This window comes from Chelonia mydas, chromosome 5 (genome assembly GCF_015237465.2).
Source record: "Chelonia mydas isolate rCheMyd1 chromosome 5, rCheMyd1.pri.v2, whole genome shotgun sequence".
NCBI classification, from domain to species: domain Eukaryota; kingdom Metazoa; phylum Chordata; order Testudines; family Cheloniidae; genus Chelonia; species Chelonia mydas.
In genome coordinates, this window is record NC_051245.2 from 15146274 (window position 1) to 15167402 (window position 21129).

Here is a 21129-nt window from a genome sequence, read left to right on the forward strand (position 1 = left end):
CATAGCCATAAAAAATTATTTCTCCATGTGTTTTCAATAAGCATATTTTTGGGTGTTTTATTTACATTTATGCCTTAATGTTGCATGTAAGAATATTTGCAGTGAATTCTATAATTGAAATTCTCTCATATGATTCTACTGATGCATTCGACAACAGGGTACCCTATTACCTGTGTTTTTTTCCCCTCTAACTATAAAACTGCCAACAAATTTCTAAAAAAATGATTTTGTTTTGGCAAATACACAGAAGAGTCTGGAGAGAACATTTTGTTTTGATCTTAAACACTAATCATTTTTTTCCTCTGGCAGCTCAGAGAATGGAAAATTTCTTACTGATAATTTCATTTCTGCAAACAGCATCTCCCACAATTCTGGACTTCTGGGCTACTCTCCTCTCTTTGCAGCTTCCTGGAGGCAGATTAGTGCTTTGGCTCCGCACATTCAGGCCATGCCCCCTCTGCTCCCACTTGCCACCAGATGAGTTATTCCCAAGATGTAAAACCTGCATAATATCAGTACTTACAAAATATTCCAGATAATGAAATAACTATGTACATGAGACCAAGGAAAAACTATCCTATGGTAACAATTCCACTTAATGTTTGACCTTTGGCTCACAAGCCATTTAGGTGGGAAGAATTTTGGGAGATGCTGCTGGCAGAAAGGAAATTATCAGTAAGAAATTTTCCATTCTATAGCCCAGCTTCTCCCTCAATTTTGGATATTGGGGAAGTATTGAGCAGAGAGCAGATGTTTTCATAACCATCCCTAAAAGAGTTCAATAGATAAGAAGTACCCCCCTTTAATATAGACTGCTCAAAGTTCTATATTATTTCTGGACTGCCACCTCAGCACCTTCCTGCCAAAGGAGGCCTCTGCAGAAGACAAAATTCCACTTTGTAGTGCTTAATGAAGATGTTAGCTATAGAACAAGGGACCAGTTTGCAAATTTCTGAGGTGAATGAACTTGCTCGTGCCACTGCTAAGGATCTCATGGAGTGAGCCTTGATCCCTTTTGGGGCAGGAACCTCTGATGATCTGTCTAATCCACCTTGCGGAGGAGGTTTTGGAAACTCCACATCCCTAGCACTTTGGGTGGAAGGACACAAATGGGAAGTCCAATCTTCTCATGGATTTTGCACATTTGAGAAAGATTTTCAACACTCTTCCAAAATCTAAGGTGAGCTATGCCTTTTCAGTTGGCTATTGTGGTTTTGGACAAAATGAAGGAAGCACAACCTCTTGGAAGGAAGAATTCACCTTAGAAAGGACTCTGGTGCCCTAAGAACCACCTTGTCCTCCCAGAATATAAAGCAAGGCTTCTGTATAGATAAGGCTGCCAACTCAGACATTCGCCTGGTGGATGTGACAGCTACTAAGAAACAAGTCTTAATGGATAAATAAAGAGCCAACACTGAAAGCAAAGGTTCACAGGGATGGTTTGTCAGTGCCCTCAAAACTAGAGGTAGGTCCCATTTTGGAAAGTAGCCTGACCACTGATCTGGCTAGTCAGGCTGCTCAAAGGAATCTGGCTACTTGTGGACTGTACACCTGGATACTCGAAAATCCTACAAATAGCACACTAAAAGTGGATCTTACATGCAATGGTGCTGGGATGAAGGCCTCTGTTTAGGCCTTCTTGGAGAAAATCCAGAATTGCTAGAATTCCAGGATCTCTGGGATCAGCACTGTATTCTTGGCATCAGTTACAGAATGTGGTCCAGATAAAGGAATATGCTTTTAGTGTTGATACCCTCTTAGATGAAAGCAATGTCTTGATGACTGTGGAGGACATACCTCCTAGTGATTCCCTCTCAATAGTTAGGCTGTTAGTTGAAGCAGTTTCAGTTCCGGATGAAAAAGAGGACCTTTCAAGAGAATGCCCAGTCTCCATGGAAGCTGGGGTGGGGATTCCAGTTTCAGCTCTATCAGGTCTGAAAACCAAGGTCTTCTTGGCCAATGAGGAATTATAAGAATTACAGTTGCCTGTTCTTGTCTGATTTTCTGAACCACTTTCTGCAGTAGCGGAAAGCATGGAAACAGGCAAAATAGGTCTTGTGTGCAACTGTGTGATAAGGCACACAGGGATCTGCCTCCCTTGTGAAGTATATCAGCCTCTTTGTGTTTGTGTGATTCACAAACGGGTCAGTTGAAAGGAGAGTAACCATCTGACAGATGAGACTGAAAACCTCTTGATTCAGGAACAACTGTGAGTTGTCAACCCTGAGCCTTCTGAACCAGTCTGCCTTTTGGTCCAGATCCCCTTTGATGTGGATCATTCTGAGGGAAAGGAGGAACTGTTCCACGCACTTCAATATTTCCAGGGCTTCTGAGTGTAGTGTCAGACTCATTTTTCCCCCTTGATCGTTTAAATACGTAACCACAATACTAGTGTATGACTGAATCAGGACATAGTTCCACCTTAGGGAGGGCTGGAACCTTTGCAGAGCTAATTCGACCACTCTCAACACTAGAGGTTTATGTTGTCAGACTTTTCCTCCTGGCTCTAGAGACCCTAGGTCTCCAAGTGAGCTCCCCAGCCCTCCAGACTGGCACTAGTTGTGAGGACTAACTAATGTGGAAGGCAGATGGGCATGATTTTGCAAACATCATGGATTGACCCCCACTGTAAGGAGCTGATTTTTCCTGCATTCCTAGGAGTGTTCCCATAACTTTAAAATGAAGGCTTGAAGACATCTGATGAGTGACTGTGCCCATGAAACGATCCCTATGAATGACACCAGGAGTCATAGCAGTTGGTAATGCTATGGTAGAGTCTCCTGTGGCTCTTGAGCAAGATGATAAATTTCAGAATTTTCTGAAACCTTTCTTATGATAGGTATATCCTTGCTACCAAGGTGTCTATTTCTGCCCCCAGGTGGATTATTCTGGTGGATAGAACCAAGGAACTTTTCTTGGCATTGGTGATGAAGCCATGCACCTAAAGGAGATTCAACATCCAAGATATGGCCCTGTGCGATGGAGCTCTGATCAGAATGTTGACTAAGAAAGGGTATAGGATGGGCTCTCTGTGACCTGAGTCTGGCAATTATCATTACCAATACCTTGTAAAAACCCTGGAGACCAGAACAGAAGTGTGCAGTACTGATAAAGGTTCCCATCATGAGCAAACCTCAGAAATCTGTGGTAGCACGATCTGATGGGGATATGAAGATATGCATCTGGTAGACCTACAAAAGTCAAAAAGTCCTCCCTTGACAGAGATGACACCATTAAGACTAGGGCCAAGAATGAGACTTTTGAAGTCAAGAATTTTGCACAATGGAAAAAGATGGAGCAGAACCCAGAGAACCTTTCTTCTGAAGGAACATTCTCTACCACTCCCATATCCAGAAGATGAGTTATTTCATTCTGGATCAGACTGTGTTTTACAGGGTACTGGGAACTGGATGACTGGATGAAAAATGGATGGGATGGAGCCCTCAGCTCAAGGGAGTACCCCTGGCTGACTACCTTCCTGGTCCATTTGTCTGTGGTTGATGAAAACCATTCCTCTAGAAAATGAGAAATTTTGCCTCCTAGCTTCAGTTCTGGGTAGATGTGATCTTTGTCATCAACTAAATTTGGGGGGTGGAGGAGTGAGGTCCCTCTAGATTGTCTCTCTGCACCTCAATGCCACTGTTTTCCCTCAGAGAATCTGTTATCCCTTTGCTGATGTCTCTGTAAGGGCGAGTGGAAATGACTGTCTCTGTCTGAAAGCGGTCTGTACCCTCTCCTAGGGATACTTATTGGGGCAGGGAGAGACTGTTTGGATTTTTCCACATCATCTGCCACAACATTCTCCAGCTCTTCTCCAAAGAGAAAAGAACCTGTAAAGTTGGCCGATCATAGGACCTGCTTAGAGCAAGTGTCCACCTTTCAGGGATGGAACCATAGGTGGCACCTGGCTACTGAACTGGAAGCCACGGCTTGGCCTGAGAACCTCAGTGCATCCATTGAGGCGCCAGCTACAAACACTGTTCCTTGGGAGACGTCTTTACAATTGAACCAGAGGCTGCATGATTTCTGACCTTAAGGGCTTTGAGATCTTCCAGTCAGGAAAGAGTTACTCTTCGAAAACATGTAGCTGCTTAGGATGCTCAGAGGGTGACAGAGGAGGCTTTAAAGGCCTTTTTGAGCATGGCCTCCATCTTTCTACCCGTCAGGTCCTTAAAGTAGAACTCCCCATCTGAGTGAATATCCATAACCCTGGCAAGAGATGCTATAACGATATCCACCTTCTATATCTTAATAATGAAGCCCTTTGGCTCTTGAATATTACAGAGCCTGAGGTTGCTCTGGTTAACTTGCTTGCCCTTATCAGGCTTGTTCCATTCATCCCTAATCACATCCTTAAAGGAGGAATGAAAGAGCATTGCCACCTCCAGGGAGGATTGTGAGGCGAGGAATTTACTCTGAGGCCAACTCTCAGGAGCCTGCTCAGGTGGGATTTGAATAATGGAAAGAACCTTATTGCACACAGCTTGAAATTTTCCAAGGGGAAAAAACCTTTGCTGTATTTTTCCCCACCCTGTTTAGATTCAAAGCCAGACTGCTCAGCTTACTCAGTGGAGGATGGGGAGGATAACAAGTCAGAGAATTCATCTCTCCTGGATTTTTCATGCTTTTTCTTTCCTCTTTTGACTTTTTAGCACATCAAGAGTGCAAAGGGTCTGCTGCAGCTCTAGGAAGGACTCTTGCAGCTGCCTTCCTTAGGGCCTGGAGCCCTCTCAAGAGGTCTGACAGAATCCTCTCCCCATGAGTCCTATTCCCCCTACGAGGGCAGAATTTGTTGTCAAAATCCTCTTGATGAACTTGGGAAGGAGGAGGGATGATTAGAAGCTTTGCTTCTTCCCCAGGTGCTCATGACCCACTTTAAAATGTTGGGAGCGGGGGGATGTGCGGTCCCGCAAAGCTCCCCTCTTTCTTCTGCAGGGATCTCCTGTGACTTATTCCTTGAGTCAACTGGTCAGGGTCCTCCTCACTTTTAGAACCTCTCCCTGCTCTGGACTGGGATTCCTAGTTCGCTTTTTACCATTGAAGTCACTGTGAGTAGGATATCCCACCCCATCTGACTCGAAGCCTGAGGTCCTAACAGAATGAGTAATGGAAGGCTAGGTGCAGGCTGGGCACAACTCACCATCTGCCAAGCCTGGGAAGGCTGCTGCACAGATAGAGCACTGCTTGGATTTAGCCCTGTGCTTTCCTTGCTGCTGTGTCATGCCTGCAACGGATAGAGTTGCTAGCAGGCAAACACTGCCGCAAAGGCTTCAGGGAGGGTTAAACCTCCAATAAGTTAACTGACCCAGAGAGAAGAAGGAATGTCAGACAGAGAGAACATTGTTCCTCATTGCCCAAAAGGTGGGACGAAACAGCTCAATTTTCAAAGTAAGGGCAGGAGCAACAGAAACCGTCCATCGGCTGCTGCAAAGGTAGAGAATTTGCAGTAAGTCGGAGCGGAGGGGGCGTGGCCAGAGTGTGCGAACCCAAAATGCTCAACTGTCTCCGTGAAGCTGCAGAGAAAGAAAAGCAGCCTAGAAGTTTAGAACTGTGGGAGACACTAGGTTGCAAAATTCTCTCCCCTCCTGTAATAATGGTTTAATGTCAAACATAGCATGTAGTCAAACATTTTTTCCTTGCTATGTTCCAGTGTTTCAAGCAGCCATTTTATGTTTAAATCAAAAATACAGATGAGAGTTTTGCTTACAAACCCAATAAGGTCATACCTTCTGATTCCCTCACAATATCATACAATCATAGAACAGGAAGGGACCTCGAGAGATCCAGTTCCCTGCTCTCATGGCAGGACTAAGTAATATCTAGACCATCCCTGACAGGTGTTTGTCCAACCTGTTCTTAAAAACCTCCAGTGATGGAGATTCCACAACCCCCCTTGGCAATTTATTCTAGTGCATAACTACCCTGACAGTTAGGAAGTTTTTCCTAATGTTCAACCTAAACCGCGCTTGCCGCAATTTAAGTCCACCGCTTCTTGTCCTATCCTCAAAGGTTAAGGGAACAAATTTTCTCCCTCCTCCTTGTAACAACCTTTTATGTACTTGAAAACTGTCATGTCCCCCCTCAGTTTTCTCTACTCCAGACTAAACAAACCCATTTTTTTCCAATCTCATAGATCCTGTTTTCTAGACCTTTAATCATTTTTGTTGCTCTCTTCTGGACTTTCTCCAATTTGTCCACATCCTTCCTGAAATGTGGTGCCCAGAACCAGACACAATACTCCAGTTGAGGTCTTATCAGCACGGAGTAAAGCAGAAGAATTACAAAGAGTCTTGCTTACAACACTCCTGCTAATACATATCAGAATGATGTTTGCTTTTTTTACAACAGTGTTAACACTGCTGACTCATATTTAGCTTGTGATCCACTGTGCCCGTGCCCGCCCCCACCCCAATCCCTTTCTGCAGTACTCCTTCCTAGGCAGTCATTTCCCATTTTCATAGAATCATAGAATATCAGGGTTGGAAGGGACCTCAGGAGGTCATCTAGTCCAATCCCCTGCTCAAAGCAGGACCGATCCCCAATTAAATCATCCCAGCCAGGGCTTTGTCAAGCCTGACCTTAAAAACCTCTAAGGAAGGAGATTCCACCACCTCCCTAGGTAACACATTCCAGTGTTTCACCACCCTCCTAGTGAAAAAGTTTTTCCTAATATCCAACCTAAATCTCCCCCACTGCAACTTGAGACCATTACTTCTTTTTCTGTCATCTGCTACCACTGAGAACAGTCTAGAGCCATCCTCTTTGGAACATTTTGTACATGTACAACTGATTGTTCCTTCCTAAGTGGAGTACTTTACATTTGTCATTATTGAATTTCATCCTATTTACTTCAGACCATTTCTCCAGCTTGTCCAGATCATTTTGAATTTTAATCCTATCCTCCAAAGCACTTGCAACCCCTCTCAGCTTGGTATCGTCCACAAATTTTATAAGTGTCCTCTCTATGCCATTATCTAAATCATTGATGAGATATTGAACAGCACCGGATCCAGAACTGATACCTGCGGGACACCAATCATTATGCCCTTCCAGCTTGACTGTGAACCAATGATAACTACTCTCTGGAAACTGTTTTCCAACCAGTTATGCACCCACTTTATAATTGCTCCATCTAGGCTCTATTTCACTAGTTTGTTTAAGAGGTGTAGCGTGGCGTAAGCTGGGCCCCTCTGGTTTCTGCCCCTGCTTCCCTTGCAAATCAGTCAGGAACACCTCAGGTTGATGCAAACGCCAGTGTTCTTTATTTACAGCTGTTTCCCCCACCCCTCTTTTACCATCTATGTACAGGTTTTTCACAGCCAAACTCTGCCAGCAGCAGGCCTGGCCAGCACCAGACAGAGGGCCCCACCCCAATTCATGCCTGGCCTTTCTCTTCCCTACTCCTACTCTAGCTTCCTTCCTCACAAACTTTATAGCCTGCGGCTAATTAGGCTGGCAGCTGTTCCTCATTGCCAGGCAGGCACAGGGCCATTCAACCAGCTCCAGTCCATTTCCCTTGATTGGGGCTGGAGTAGCAGAGGGCTGATTAAGCCCTCCTTATCAGCATCCTGTCACAGAAGGTCACGTGAAATCGTATCAAAAGCCTTACTAAAGTCAAGTTATACCTCATCTACTGCTACCCTGCTACCCACAAGGCTTGTTACGCTGTGAAAGAAAGCTATTTGGTTGGTTTGACACGATTTGTTCTTGACAAATCCATGCTGTTACTTATCACCTTATTACAGGGGTTGGCAACCTTCGGCATGCGGCCCATCAGGGTAATCTGCTGGTGGGCCGCGAGACATTTTGTTTACATTGGCCATCCACAGGCACAGCCCCCTGGAGTTCCCAGTGCCCATGGTTCGCTGTTCCCGGCCAATGGGAGCTGCGGGAAGCAGCAGCCAGCACATCCCTGCAGCCCGTGCCACTTCCCACAGCTCCCATTGGCCAGCAACAGCAGACTGTGGCCACTGGGAGCTACAGGGAGGCCGTGCCTGTGGACGGGCAACATAAACAAAATGTCTCATGGCCCGCCAGCGGATTACCCTGATGGGCCGTGTGCCGAAGGTTGCCGACCCCTGCCTTATTATCTTCTGGTATTTGCAAATTGACTGCTTAATTATTTGCTCCTACTAAAACCTTGTCCCTATTGCTTCAATTCCTGTCTTCAAGATCATCAACTTTCTGTAATAAAAGAATCTGAAGCTCCATCTCTGTGTGGTTATGCTTTGAATAAGAAGGGAAGAAACCTTCTGGATGCAGGGTACATTTGTTGAGCAGAGAATTTCAGGGCTTTTATGAAGTGATTGGAAACATTTTCTCTATCAGTAAACACAAACTTGGGATTTTAATTTAGCTTGACAATTTGTGGAACAGTATCAAATGCATGAAATAAGATTTCATGACAATAAGGAACCTCCATTCACCATCCTACATACTCCTTTATATAAGGAGAAAACTAAAGAAATTCAGTGTTAAAGATTGTATTTCCATTATCCAGGAAAAATAGGACACATCTGGGTGATGTTCATGTTTGGGCTTCCATTCAGATAAGTTTTAAACTTTGCTGCACACATTTATGCTTTCATGTGATTAAACAAAAATTTTAATGGCTTGGTTTCAAGGTGAAAGATTTTACGTTTGAATGGGGGATGGGAGAATGGAGAGCCTACTTAAAAATATTTAGATTCAATAGAAAATGTTGCACTGATTTAATTTTTGCTGACTCTCATGTTAGAACCATACATTATTTAGACATACACAATATTTCCAAGAGTTTTGCCCCTCTGGAAATTAGTGGCTTCACTGCAACAGTTCTATTGAGTTTGGGGCTTTTCCTGGGATACCTATTAAAATCAGGTTTCAGAGTAACGTGTTAGTCTGTATTCGCAAAAAGAAAAGGAGTACTTGTGGCCACCTTAGAGACTAACCGATTTATTTGAGCATAAGCTTTCGTGAGCTACAGCATCCGATGAAGTGAGCTGTAGCTCACGAAAGCTTATGCTCAAATAAATTGGTTAGTCTCTAAGGTGCCACAAGTACTCCTTTTCTTTTATTAAAATCAGTAGTTAATGGTCTCAGAATGAATGTTTTGTTCTATTTCATGACCTTTAGTTTAGTAGGGGATAAAATGGCCACTTCTGAGCCTTCTTCCTGGAATAAGAACTAATTCAGCATGAATTCCCTTTGTTGCTTATTTCATTTTTCTGACTGGAAAAGAAAAATGGAAGGGGAATTTAAAAATTCTTTCAGAAATTTTTTTCCTAGTTGCTGCAAGAATCCATTACTGTTCCAACATCTATTGCTACCTTCAAGATTTAAGTTCTAGCACCATCTTACTTCGCTATTAGAATCTTACAAAGCAGGATCCTGTATCATTCAGCCACACATTATCAGTCTCCACATTTATGACAGAATGCAAGACAAACTTTCAATGAACTTTCATGGGTCAGTCAACTACACATTTTCCCAAGTCTCAAACAATTTTCCATTAAACTGACTATCCATCATTTTAAGTCTAAGCTTAACATTTTATTTTAATTCATGCTGACATAATCTTTTTGGATTGCTCATGTTTCTCATCACCGGAGCCTAATAGTACAGCACATCCATTTTTCCAAGCAGCCTCAACCTCTACTATACATTCTCTACTCTGCCATTGAGTTTATTGATTTAAAAAAATTGACACTAAGTGCCAGCTGCTGGCCATCAGATTTTTTCTGAGAGCCTTCATTAGAGCCTTACATGAAGCAGATTTATTTGGCAGCCTCTAGCCACTTTTTGGCTGAAGGAGAAGATGTAGGCATTTTAGAGACAGTAGGGCCTAGACATCCTGGTAACTTGTTTTGGTCTCATTTTAAACATTTCCAACCTGACAATCATATCCCGAGCTACCAACTAGAAAGAAGAAAAATATTTACAGATTGGATTTAAGGGGAAAAAAATGAACATACATCTAGTTGCACACGTGAACTCAGCTCAAGAACTAGCTCCATGTCAAGTCCCAACATTTGGTGAAACTTTTGGAATACAGGCAGTTTTCTGCTGCATCCCAAAAAGCTTACTGTGAAAGTAAAAGTTGACTGTGAAGGACAACAGCAAAAAAAGTTTCTTTAAACACCCACCTAATGCTATCAAGTCCTTCTTCCACCAAGAACAATGACTAACTGTTCTTAAAAAAAAAAATAAAAAAAAAATCAACAGAACTAATATTTAATTATTATGTCCAGACAGCAGCTTTAGGAACTTCAGGGTATTTGTTTAATATTCAGCATGCATACCAAATTTCTTAAATCAATGGTTCTCAAATTGTGGTCTTAGAAGAACTTGCTCATGGCCTGTGGAGAGCTGGCTGTTCACATGGTGCTCTCATTCTTGTTCCCAGCTGCTATATTGTATTAGACGAAAGCTAAACATACATAAATATTTTCCTAATATTACTTTTCCCTGTAAGCAATTTCGCTAGTTGCCACGGGGATGTTATATGATAATAAATGGGAAAGGAAAAAGTGGTCCATGGAATCATTAATGAGAGAGGACAGATCCACAAGGCCATCTCTGTATCGAATTGTGGTTCCCATAATGAAAAGGTTTGAGAACCCCTGTCTTACATCAAAGAACGTTTTTATAATTTCTTAGCAATTTTTTTTAAATCCTGAGACAGATTTTAAAGAACTAAAATAAAGCTAAAATTGGGAATCACCAGCCTAGCCCTGTCCTGTTGATTAATGACTTGGATACTATTGCAGCTAAATACACTTAGGAAATTCCCATTACAAGTCTCTGAAAGACTCAGCACAGAGAGAAACTGGCAAAGCTGAAACAAAGGAAACATGGGGTAATTTCATCTGGACAGTGATCTTTTAGGTCAAAAATCTTTCATCCTCAAAATTATCCTACTGCTCTTAAAAAGTTTAACACACTGTTATACAACCTATACAGAGGGATCACTTCATCCAATGAATCAAAGTAACTAAGAGCAAGGCCTCAAAAATTAGGACAGGAGTAGTTATATCCTTCATGCATTGTAGTTTTGAGGCAGTGAAATTATAAAACTTCAGAGGGACAACAGTTTTTTAAAATATTTAGAATACTATCTGCAGTAGACACAAGTTTTAATAGAATAACATATCTTAAAAATCTGACAATATATGTGGTACTATATAACACAAATAATAATAAAATCATAATAATAGCAACAGAATTTCTAATTTTCAGCAGTATTTAACATGCTTTGTGCAATCATAAGTGTTTAGCTAATCCACTGCCTGGCATTTGGATAAGATAATTAACCAAAACTAGCTTGCAACATAAAAGAAAGAACATTTAAAAACTAATTATGAAAGGCTAGTTTCTAGCATACACAGAGACTGGTAAAATAAGTTCAGTTTTTAAATACTTGTAGACTGGCTTATTTTTAAGACATTAGCACAGCATGACAAGAATGAATGCAAGAGAAATACTGAATTTAAAGAAATTTGTGCAATGTTTTAAATGTTTTGAGATGAAAGCTAAATAGCAGCAAATCTTTATTTTGTTTTTACCTTTTGGAATATAAACATGCACAATAACTGTACATATCAATGTAAGTGCATACCAGATGGAGGCAACAGGACCATTAATAAGCAGAATCATATCAAGCAAACATTTACTCCGAAATCTGAAGTACTGTGCATGCAATATTTTAGTCTCATGATTTTCATGAACTTTAATAGGAGACTCTCATAAGATTTTAATAAGGGTGGCATTACTAAATCTGCACACACTATTGGAAAAATATAATTCTCTGGGTCTAGACTAATTAAAAAAAATCTCCCTTCAAGTACACATTAAGGGAGTTGTTTTTTTAAAGGGACAGTTTGCAGAGAAGCTACTTTTCACAGTATGTGTCCATCTTTTGATCAAATCAACATAACAAGTCCATTAATATTGGGTCACATGCCAATATTTGACTGTCAACAGGACATTTGGTTATTGGTACAGAAGATTTTTCTTGGGTCAAAGTTCTTTAACACATAATACTACTCTAAAGCAGAAAAGTACTCTCTCCCTGCTGCCAAGGGAAACAAACTAAAAACTTCTAATAGGTCAAACTGTGAAGTGAGAAATCTACTGCCTGTCTCCACTTTTGCTCATAGCTTTCCTGGGAACAGCACAGTAAAAGTCACCTGATTCACTGCTATCCACATGGTTCCCAATAATCCAATGCAGTTGCAGCATGGGAAAGCTGTGAAGCTATCTGAACAAGGCCAAAGAGCATCAATTTACATTTAATTTACAACTGGAAGATTCTCTCAGTCACAATGGCCAGAAAATTTAACATTTTTTCAATGAGAGTTCAGATTATACAGAAATTATGGCACACACCAGAGATCCTTGGATGAGTAGATTTTTCAAAGTGTGCGTATATTACCACCACTGTTCCCTCTAAGCTGTGCTCATGTGCACGCGCACACAAAGATCCTAAATCCTGCGCACACGGTGCAACACTGCGCGCACAAAAAATGAAATACTACATCGGAACCAGGCCGAAATATCATTTATGGGCGACTTTTGATATTGTTTGCCCACCATCTATCAACACAGCCAGATTCTACTAGCTGGCAAGGGGGGGGAAAGAGATAATGTATAATGTATAAGCATTTTACTTGCTTGGGTGCATTTGCCTCATGGCGCACAAATTTGCCTGTCAAAGATTAGAGGGAACATTGATTTCCACTGAAAAAGGTGTTACTAAGAAGGATGAATGTGTTTGAGGAGGCCAAGGCTCTGGTGTCATTAACAATCTGGAAGCAGTTTTTCAATAAATTATCTTTCCCCTTCCCAATGCAGGAGTTTTCCTTACAGTACATTCTGCTATTCTGTCCAGTCTAATTTTTAGTGACCAACAACGAAGCTTGAATAACTTTAAGAAGAAAGTTCCATGATCTAATAAACTTCAACTGTTCCACTTTATCCATTTACTCCTCCAGGTAATTCTTTCTATGTAATACCATAACACCCCCGCCCCCCCTTGGTGTTCAGACCCCTTAAATAAGGGCAGACAGTCATTGTCTCTTTTGTTGTTTAGCCAAACTACACATATAGGGTTTTCCTTTAAATCATTTCTTTTAAAGTCACTTTTCACTTTTGTTTCCTGTGATTAATCCTAGCTCCAGCACTCTGTGACCTCAAACATCACAATGAAAAAATATCAAAAATAAATTGCTAGCATGTAGAGATCACTGCGTATCACGCTGACCTATACTGCCTCATTGTTTACTTGTACTCCTTTGTCTGTTTATATCCATCTGTTGTCTTTTGTCTTGTACTTACATTGTAAACCCCCTGGGGCAGGGAGAGTCCATTTGTTCCGTGTTTATACAGCACCTTGCACAATGGGGTCCTGGTCAATGGCAAGGGCTCCTAGGTGCTATAGTAATACAAATAATAAACAGCAATACATTTGACAAAACAAATGAACATAATTATATGTAAAGAGTACACTCTCAATAGCTGTATTCGTTTTCCTTCATCCTCTACCTTTTCTCCTTTCTCACTGTCCTCAATGATTAGTCCCTGTTTCATTACAACACCTAATTTAAAATAGGCTTTTTAAGACAGGAATCTTCGCTTTGTCTTTAAAGACTCAAACATCTTTTTTTCCACTAAATGCATAATGATAAATAATTGGTCAGTCCTTCCCAGCCCAGTAATAATTTTTAATCATGTCTGAGTTCCCTCCAAATGGTCAACCTCTTCCTGGATACACTCAATTATACATATTCCAGGTGCAGCCTCATTAATGTCAAATAGCACATTTTAACAAAAACTAGGGATGTCAAGCTATTAAAAAAATTAATCATGATTAATTGTGCTGTTAATAATAGAATATCATTTATTTAAATATTTTGGATGTTTTCTACATTTTCAAATATTTTGATTTCAATGACAACACAATACAAAGCGTACAGTGCTCACTTTATTATTTTTTTTGCACTGTAAAAAACAAAATAAATAGTATTTCTCAATTCACCTAATACAAGTACTGTAGTGCAATCTCTTTATCATGAAAGTTGAACTTACAAATGTAGAATTATGTAAAAAAAAAAACCAACCTGCATTCAAAAATAAAAATAATGTAAACTTTAGAACCTACAAGTCCAATCAGTCCTATTTCTTGTTCAGCAATCGCTCAAAGAAGTTTGTTTACATTTGCAGAAGATAATGCGGCCTGCTTCTTGTTTACTATGTCACCTGAAAGTGACAACAGGTGTTTGCATGACACTGTTGTAGCCGGCATCGCAAGATATTTACATGCCAGATGCACTCAAGAGTCCCTTGACTCATGAGTCCCTTCATGCTCAACCACTATTCCAGAGGACATGCGTCCAAGCTGATGACGGGTTCTGCTTGATAACGAACCAAAGCAGTGTGGACTGATGCATGTTCATTTTCATCATCTGAGTCAGATGCCACCAGCAGAAGGTTGATTTTCTTTTTTGGTGGTTTGCGTTCTGTAGTTTCCGCATAGAACGTTGCCCTTTTAAGACTTCTGGAAACATGCGCCACACTTCATCCCTCTCAGATTTTGGAAGGCACTTCAAATTCTTAAATCTTCGGTCGAGTGCTATAGCTATCTTTAGAAATTTCACATTGGTATCTTCTTTGCATTTTGTCACATTTGCAGTAAAAGCGTTCTTAAAACGAACAACATGTACTAGGTCATCATCCGAGACTGCTATAACATGAAATATATAGTAGAATGCAGGTAAAATAGAGCAGGAGACATACAATTCTCCCTCAAGGAGTTCAGTCACAAATTTAATTAACGCATGAAGAGGCATATGAATCTTTAACATATCTGGCACGTAAATATATTGCGACGCCAGTTACAACAGTGCCATGCGAATGCCTGTTCTCACTTTCATGTGACGTTGTAAATAAGAAGTGGGCAGCATTATCTCCCATAAATATAAACAAACTTGTTTCTCTTAGCAATTGGCTGAACAAGAAGTAGGACCAAGTGGACTCGTAGGCTCTAAAGTTGTACATTGTTTTGTTTTTGAGTGCAGTTATGTAAAAACAAATCTACATTTGTAAGTTGCATTTTCATGACAAAGAGATTGCACTAGAGTACTTGTATGAGGTGAACTGAAAAAATACTATTTTATTGATCATTTTTACAGTACAAAATTAATATAAAGTGAGCACTGTACACTTTGTATTCTTTGTCGCAACTGAAATCGATATATTTGAAAATGTAGAAAAACACCCACAAATATTTAATAAATTTCAATTGGTATTCTATTGTTTAACAGTGGGATTAATTATGATTAATTTTTTAAATCACAATTAATTTTTTGAGTTAATCACGTGTCATAACTGCGATTAATCTACAGTCCTAACAAAAACATTTTTAAACACTATTGTATTTAACTCCTGTAGAACAGTGTTAGCTGGTCACAGCTAGGGAGAAGGCAACAGGATGTGCTAAGAAATGAACTATTGGACTGGAGGGAGCTTACTAGTGGAGTTTCTCAAGGATCAGTCTTGGGTCCAATTTTATTCAATATTTTTATTAATGACCTTGGCACAAAAAGTAGGAGTGTACTAATGAAATTTGCTGGTGACACAACATTGGAAGTCATCATTACTAAAGAGGAGGATCAGAATATTATAATGGAAGATCTGAATGAACTTGAAGACTGGAATGACAGAAATGGGATGAAATTCATTAGTACAAAGTTTAAGGTAATGCATGTAGGGTCTAATAATAAGAATTTCTGCTATAAGGTGGGGGCTCATTAGCTGGAAGTGAGAGAAACCTGGGTGTGTGGGTCAATCACAAAATGACTATAAACCACCACTGTAATGTGATTCCGAAAAAGACACGAAGTCCTAGAATCTATTAGGCCAGGCATTTCCAGGAGAGATAAAGAAGTATTAATGCTTTTCTAGAAGGCACCAGTAAGACCACATCTGAAATACTGTGTACAATTCTGGTCATCCCTGCTCAAAACAAATTTAAACTGGAACAGGTGCAAAGAACAGCTACAAGGATGACCAGGGGAATGGAGAGCCTATCTTTTGATAGGAGACTGGAAGACGTTGGCTTTAGTCTAACAAAAAGAAGGCTAAGAGGGGATATGATTGTTCTCTCTCTAGATTCATTAGGGGGCTGAATACCAGGGAGGATGAAGAGCTATTTAAGCTAAATAATGATGGCACAAAAACAAATGGATATAAACTGGCCATGAACAAATTCAGGGTGGAAATTAGAAGAAGTTTAGAAGAGTGGGATTCTGGAACAACCTCCCAATAGGAGTTGAGAGGATTAACAACTTAATCAGAGCTGGACAAATTTATGAGTGTGATTGTATGACAGGGTTGTTTGTGATGGTAGGGGGCAGGGTTTCGCAGCCCTGGGTTCACTTTCCCTTCAGCTCTCAGAACTCAACTTCAGAGTTTCAGAATACCACCTGCAAGGGCCAGGAAGGGATTTCCCACCTTCTCCAACTAATGCATTATGGGTATTTTTCAAACATCCTTCCTCTGAAGCACCAGGCATGGCCATGGCTGAGATGGGACATTGGATGGGGAGGGCCAGGGCCCTTAGGTAGCACCAAGCATTCATTTTCTCTCTCTCTCTCTCTCTCTCTCTTTCCCCCTCTCCCTTTCTCAAGTGCTTGGCTGGCTAGTTCTTTCTCTGATGCTTAGGATCTAACTGATTGCCATATGTGGGGTGGGGAATAAATTTTCCCCCAGGTCAAACTGGCAGTGACCGTGTGGGGTTTTCGTCTTCCTTTGCAGTATGTGGGTGTTGGTCACTTGCCAGGATTATCTGGGTATATCTCACTTAATCAATTCCCTGGCATTTTGGGGGCCTCAGAAACTGGTGTACCTTGGTCCTTCCTGTTCTCTGCATGTAGCACATACTAGTCTAGTCTCTTGTGGGCTGTAATTCTTTGGTCCAATTTCACTTGTTGGGAGAAGGCCTTCAGGCCAACCCAGGACACGCTGGAGGGATTATATCTCTGGCTGGCCTGGGAATGCTTGGGAATCCCCCAGGAGGAGCTGGAACCTGTTACAGAGGAAAGGGAGGTCTGATCTTCCCTACTCTCCATGATGCCACTGTGGCCCTCACCAGGAGAAGTGGCATAAAGGAAAAAGAAGAAAAAAGAAGGTTTAGTGCATGGGTGCTGGGTAGTGTTGTGGGCCTATGATATACAGGAGATCAGACGAGATGATAGGCCTTAACTCTGCCTATATTAGTGCTTAAAGATGTCACTTAAAACATGTTAGTTAACCCATTTTTAAACATGATCTATATCCCTGGTTTACACATAGCCACAGAGAAGGATAATCCTGTTTCTAGTTGTAATGTCATGCAAGAGATACCATAACAACCCCAAACCCCAACATGTTTCCTATCTAGAGCATGCTTCAGAGTAGTGGGCATATCATGAGATACCCATCTGAAAAAATTGCATCGGACAGGCAAACTGTATGACAAACTCCAATTCAAAAAGTTTTAAAACTACCAAATTATAAAACTGAATATGGAACAAACAGTGAAACCATCAACTCACTCTCAATCAGTGTAGCCAAAATGACAACAGGATGAGTAAGAACAGCTGTTCTTTCCAAAAAAGGACCTAATTCATCAATGTAGGCACTATGCACATGCTTGTGTGTCTTTGCTGAACTGGGCCTAAATTAGTTTCATTTTTTTGTATCTTAGTTTACAATTAATAGTAACAGGAAGAAAAACACAACAAAGGTTAAACAGCTAATGTGCTGGACCATTGCTTATCACACCACACAATCCTGTCATTGTTTACTTGTGCTCCCCCTTTCTGTTCGTTGGATCCACCTATTGTCTCTCATTTTATACGAAGATTGTAAGATCTTTGGGAAAGGGACCATCTTTTTGTTACACATTTGTACAATGCCTAGCACAGAGATCCCTAACTGAGGCCCACAGCTACTAACAAAATACAAATAATAAAGAAAGTTTTACAACATTACACAAAAACATAGTATCACCACATTAAGGCTGCTTTTAAACCTTAGAAACCTGGGAAGATGCTGCTGCTGATCGACATTAAAAGTCTATGAGAAGTGTGGGAAAGACTGCAATCCACCTAGTTTGGGATTCAATTACATAATAACTGACTCAATCAGCTATCAGGTCTCAGAACAGTAAACCCCAAGCCAAAACGAAAACCACAAAATGAGACATAAGAAAGAGGAAATTTTATAGAAAACTCCCCTGGCTTCTACACACTGTCCTACTTTGTGACTCCTCCTTTTCGGTTTATTGTTTGGTTTTGGAGGGGCAGGGAGGGAGAGCACATTGTAGCTATGTGTAACTACATTTAGAATCAATAATATGATCTGTCAATGGTTATCAGACAGAAACAAGAGAGAGAAACACAGCATGTCCTGGCAAAAGACAGCAACATTTATTTGCAGTATTGACTATGAAAACAATATGATCCAGCTGGTCTGATGGAGAAAAATACTACCAAAAACAACACATACTTCAGAGACTGGACAAAGGAGGAAAAGTACAGACAACAAATTTACGAGAGAAAGGATCCAAACATGTAAACTGACTATATAAAAACATATAAATAACTGTTGTTTCCCAGTAAAACATCAGGAAATGTTTGTATAATAGGTTCTTGATATCTAAAATTTGCAAGTCTTTTACCTTCCAAATTCACCTTTACCAATTTGTGTTTAAAGCAGAGTCAAGGGGGAGGACAGAAGAAAATCCATCTATATTTAAAAAGGTTCTTTTGCAGAGTTTTCTGGGAAAAATGAGAAATATTGGCACTCAAGTCAAATCCAGCTTTTTCACATTTACTTTCATTTTAGAAGGTGTTTAGAAGTGGATTGGATTGCTACAGAAACATTTTTAAATGATTTCATGACCAAAGTGTAGATATATTTTAAATGAATGTAGATAACTTCAACCCTACTATTGGCATATTTAAAAATTCAAAGGAAAATTTTAACTTAATCTACGAACACCAGAGAAATTTTTGGTTAAAACAAAAAATAGCAAGCCAAATTTCTCTCCGTTACATTATGTTTTATTATTTGCAGTGAAATCTAGGAACTGGAGCCCCAGTGCTAGGCAATCTATACACATGTAATAAAGAAAAAAGCTAATGTCTACCCTAGCGAGCTTACAATCTTAGCATATGACAAAAGACTCCAGGTGGGGGGGGAGGGAGGGAGGGAGGAGAGGAGGAAAGAGTTAAAAGTATAATAAACCTGTTTCACTACGGGTATGTCTACACTACGAAATTAGGTCAAATTTATAGAAGTCGGTTTTTTAGAAATCGGTTTTATATATTCGAGTGTGTGTGTCCCCACAGAAAATGCTCTAAGTGCATTAAGTGCATTAACTCGGCGGAGTGCTTCCACAGTACCGAGGCTAGAGTCGACTTCCGGAGTGTTGCACTGTGGGTAGCTATCCCACAGTTCCTGCAGTCTCCGCTGCCCATTGGAATTCTGGGTTGAGATTCCCAGTGCCTGATGGGGCTAAAACATTGTCGCGGGTGGTTCTGGGTACATATCGTCAGGCCCTCTTCCCTCCCTCCCTCCATGAAAGCAAGGGCAGACAATCGTTTCGCGCCTTTTTTCCCGAGTTACCTGTGCAGACGCCATACCACGGCAAGCATGGAGCCCGCTCAGCTCACTGTCACCGTATGTCTCCTGGGTGCTGGCAGACGCGGTACTGCATTGCTACACAGCAGCAGCAACCCATTGCCTTGTGGCAGCAGACGGTGCAATAGGACTGGTAGCCGTCATCGTCACGTCCGAGGTGCTCCTGGTCGCCTCTGTGGGGTCGATCAGAAGCGCCTGGGTAGACATGGGCGCAGGGACTAAATTTGGAGTGACCTGATCAGGTCATTCTCTTTAGTCCTGCAGTCAGTCCTATTGAACCATCTTATGGTGAGCAGGCAGGTGATATGGATTGCTAGCAGTCCTATTGCATCATCTTCTGCCGGGCCGGCAAGAGATGAGGATGGCTAGCAGTCCTATTGTACCATCTTCTGCCGAGCAGCCATGAGATGTGGATGGCATGCAGTCCTTCTGCACCGTCTGCTGCCAGCCAAAGATGTAAAAGATAGATGGAGTGGATCAAAACAAGAAATAGACCAGATTTGTTTTGTACTCATTTGCAAACCCCAGCCCACCCCGCCCCCCGGTAGGGGACTCATTCCTCTAGGTCACACTGCAGTCACTCACAGAGAAGGTGCAGAGAGATAAATCTAGCCATGTATCAATCAGAGGCCAGACTAACCTCCTTGTTCCAATAAGAACAATAACTTAGGTGCATCATTTCTTATTGGAACCCTCCATGAAGTCCTGCCTGAGATACTCCTTGATGTAAAGCCACCCCCTTTGTTGATTTTAACTCCCTGTAAGCCAACCCTGTAAGCCTTGTCGTCAGTCGCCCCTCCCTGCGTCAGAGCAACGGCAAACAATCGTGCATCTGAGTTGAGAGTGCTGTCCAGAGCAGTCACAATGGAGCACTCTGGGATAGCTCCCGGAGGCCAATACTGTCGAATTGTGTCCACAGTACCCCAAATTCGACCCGGCAAGGCCGATTTAAGCGCTAATCCACTTGTCAGGGGTGGAGTAAGGAAATCGATTTTAAGAGCCCTTTAAGTCGAAATAAAGGGCTTCATTATGTGGACGGGTGCAGGTTTACATCGATTTAACGCTACTAAATTCGACCTAAAGTCCTAGTGTAGACCAGGGCTAAGTAGCACTCAAGAAAAGAAGGGCTATGGAAAGCAGAATACAATTGTCCTAGGTGATTTTACTACACTAAAGCAGCTACAAATACTGTAGCTTGATAATTATGAGAGAGATAATAGACTAATCTGAAGCTGTCGAGGACATAGCCACAGTGATCATGTTATGCTACACCCAACAATAATTTTAGTGTAACCACGTCAAAGATAGCTAGAGAAATGTGATGAATTGAAATCAGGTACCGAGGTTTTATGTTTTGAAATAACTTGGCTTCCTAAAGTTAAGGGAATATTTTGAATCTTTGGGTCTAGATTTTCAAAAGTGCTCAGCATCCACAAGTGGGACCAGATTTCAAGAGCAAGCAGTCCT

At 41.2% G+C, this 21129-nt stretch overlaps 1 protein-coding gene across 6 annotated transcripts in view; it reads right to left on the reverse strand.

Annotated features, from left to right (window-relative positions):
• DYM (dymeclin) overlaps positions 1 to 21129 on the reverse strand; it is a 375287-nt gene that overhangs the window by 206736 nt on the left and 147422 nt on the right. The gene's annotated exons all lie outside the window — the stretch shown is intronic.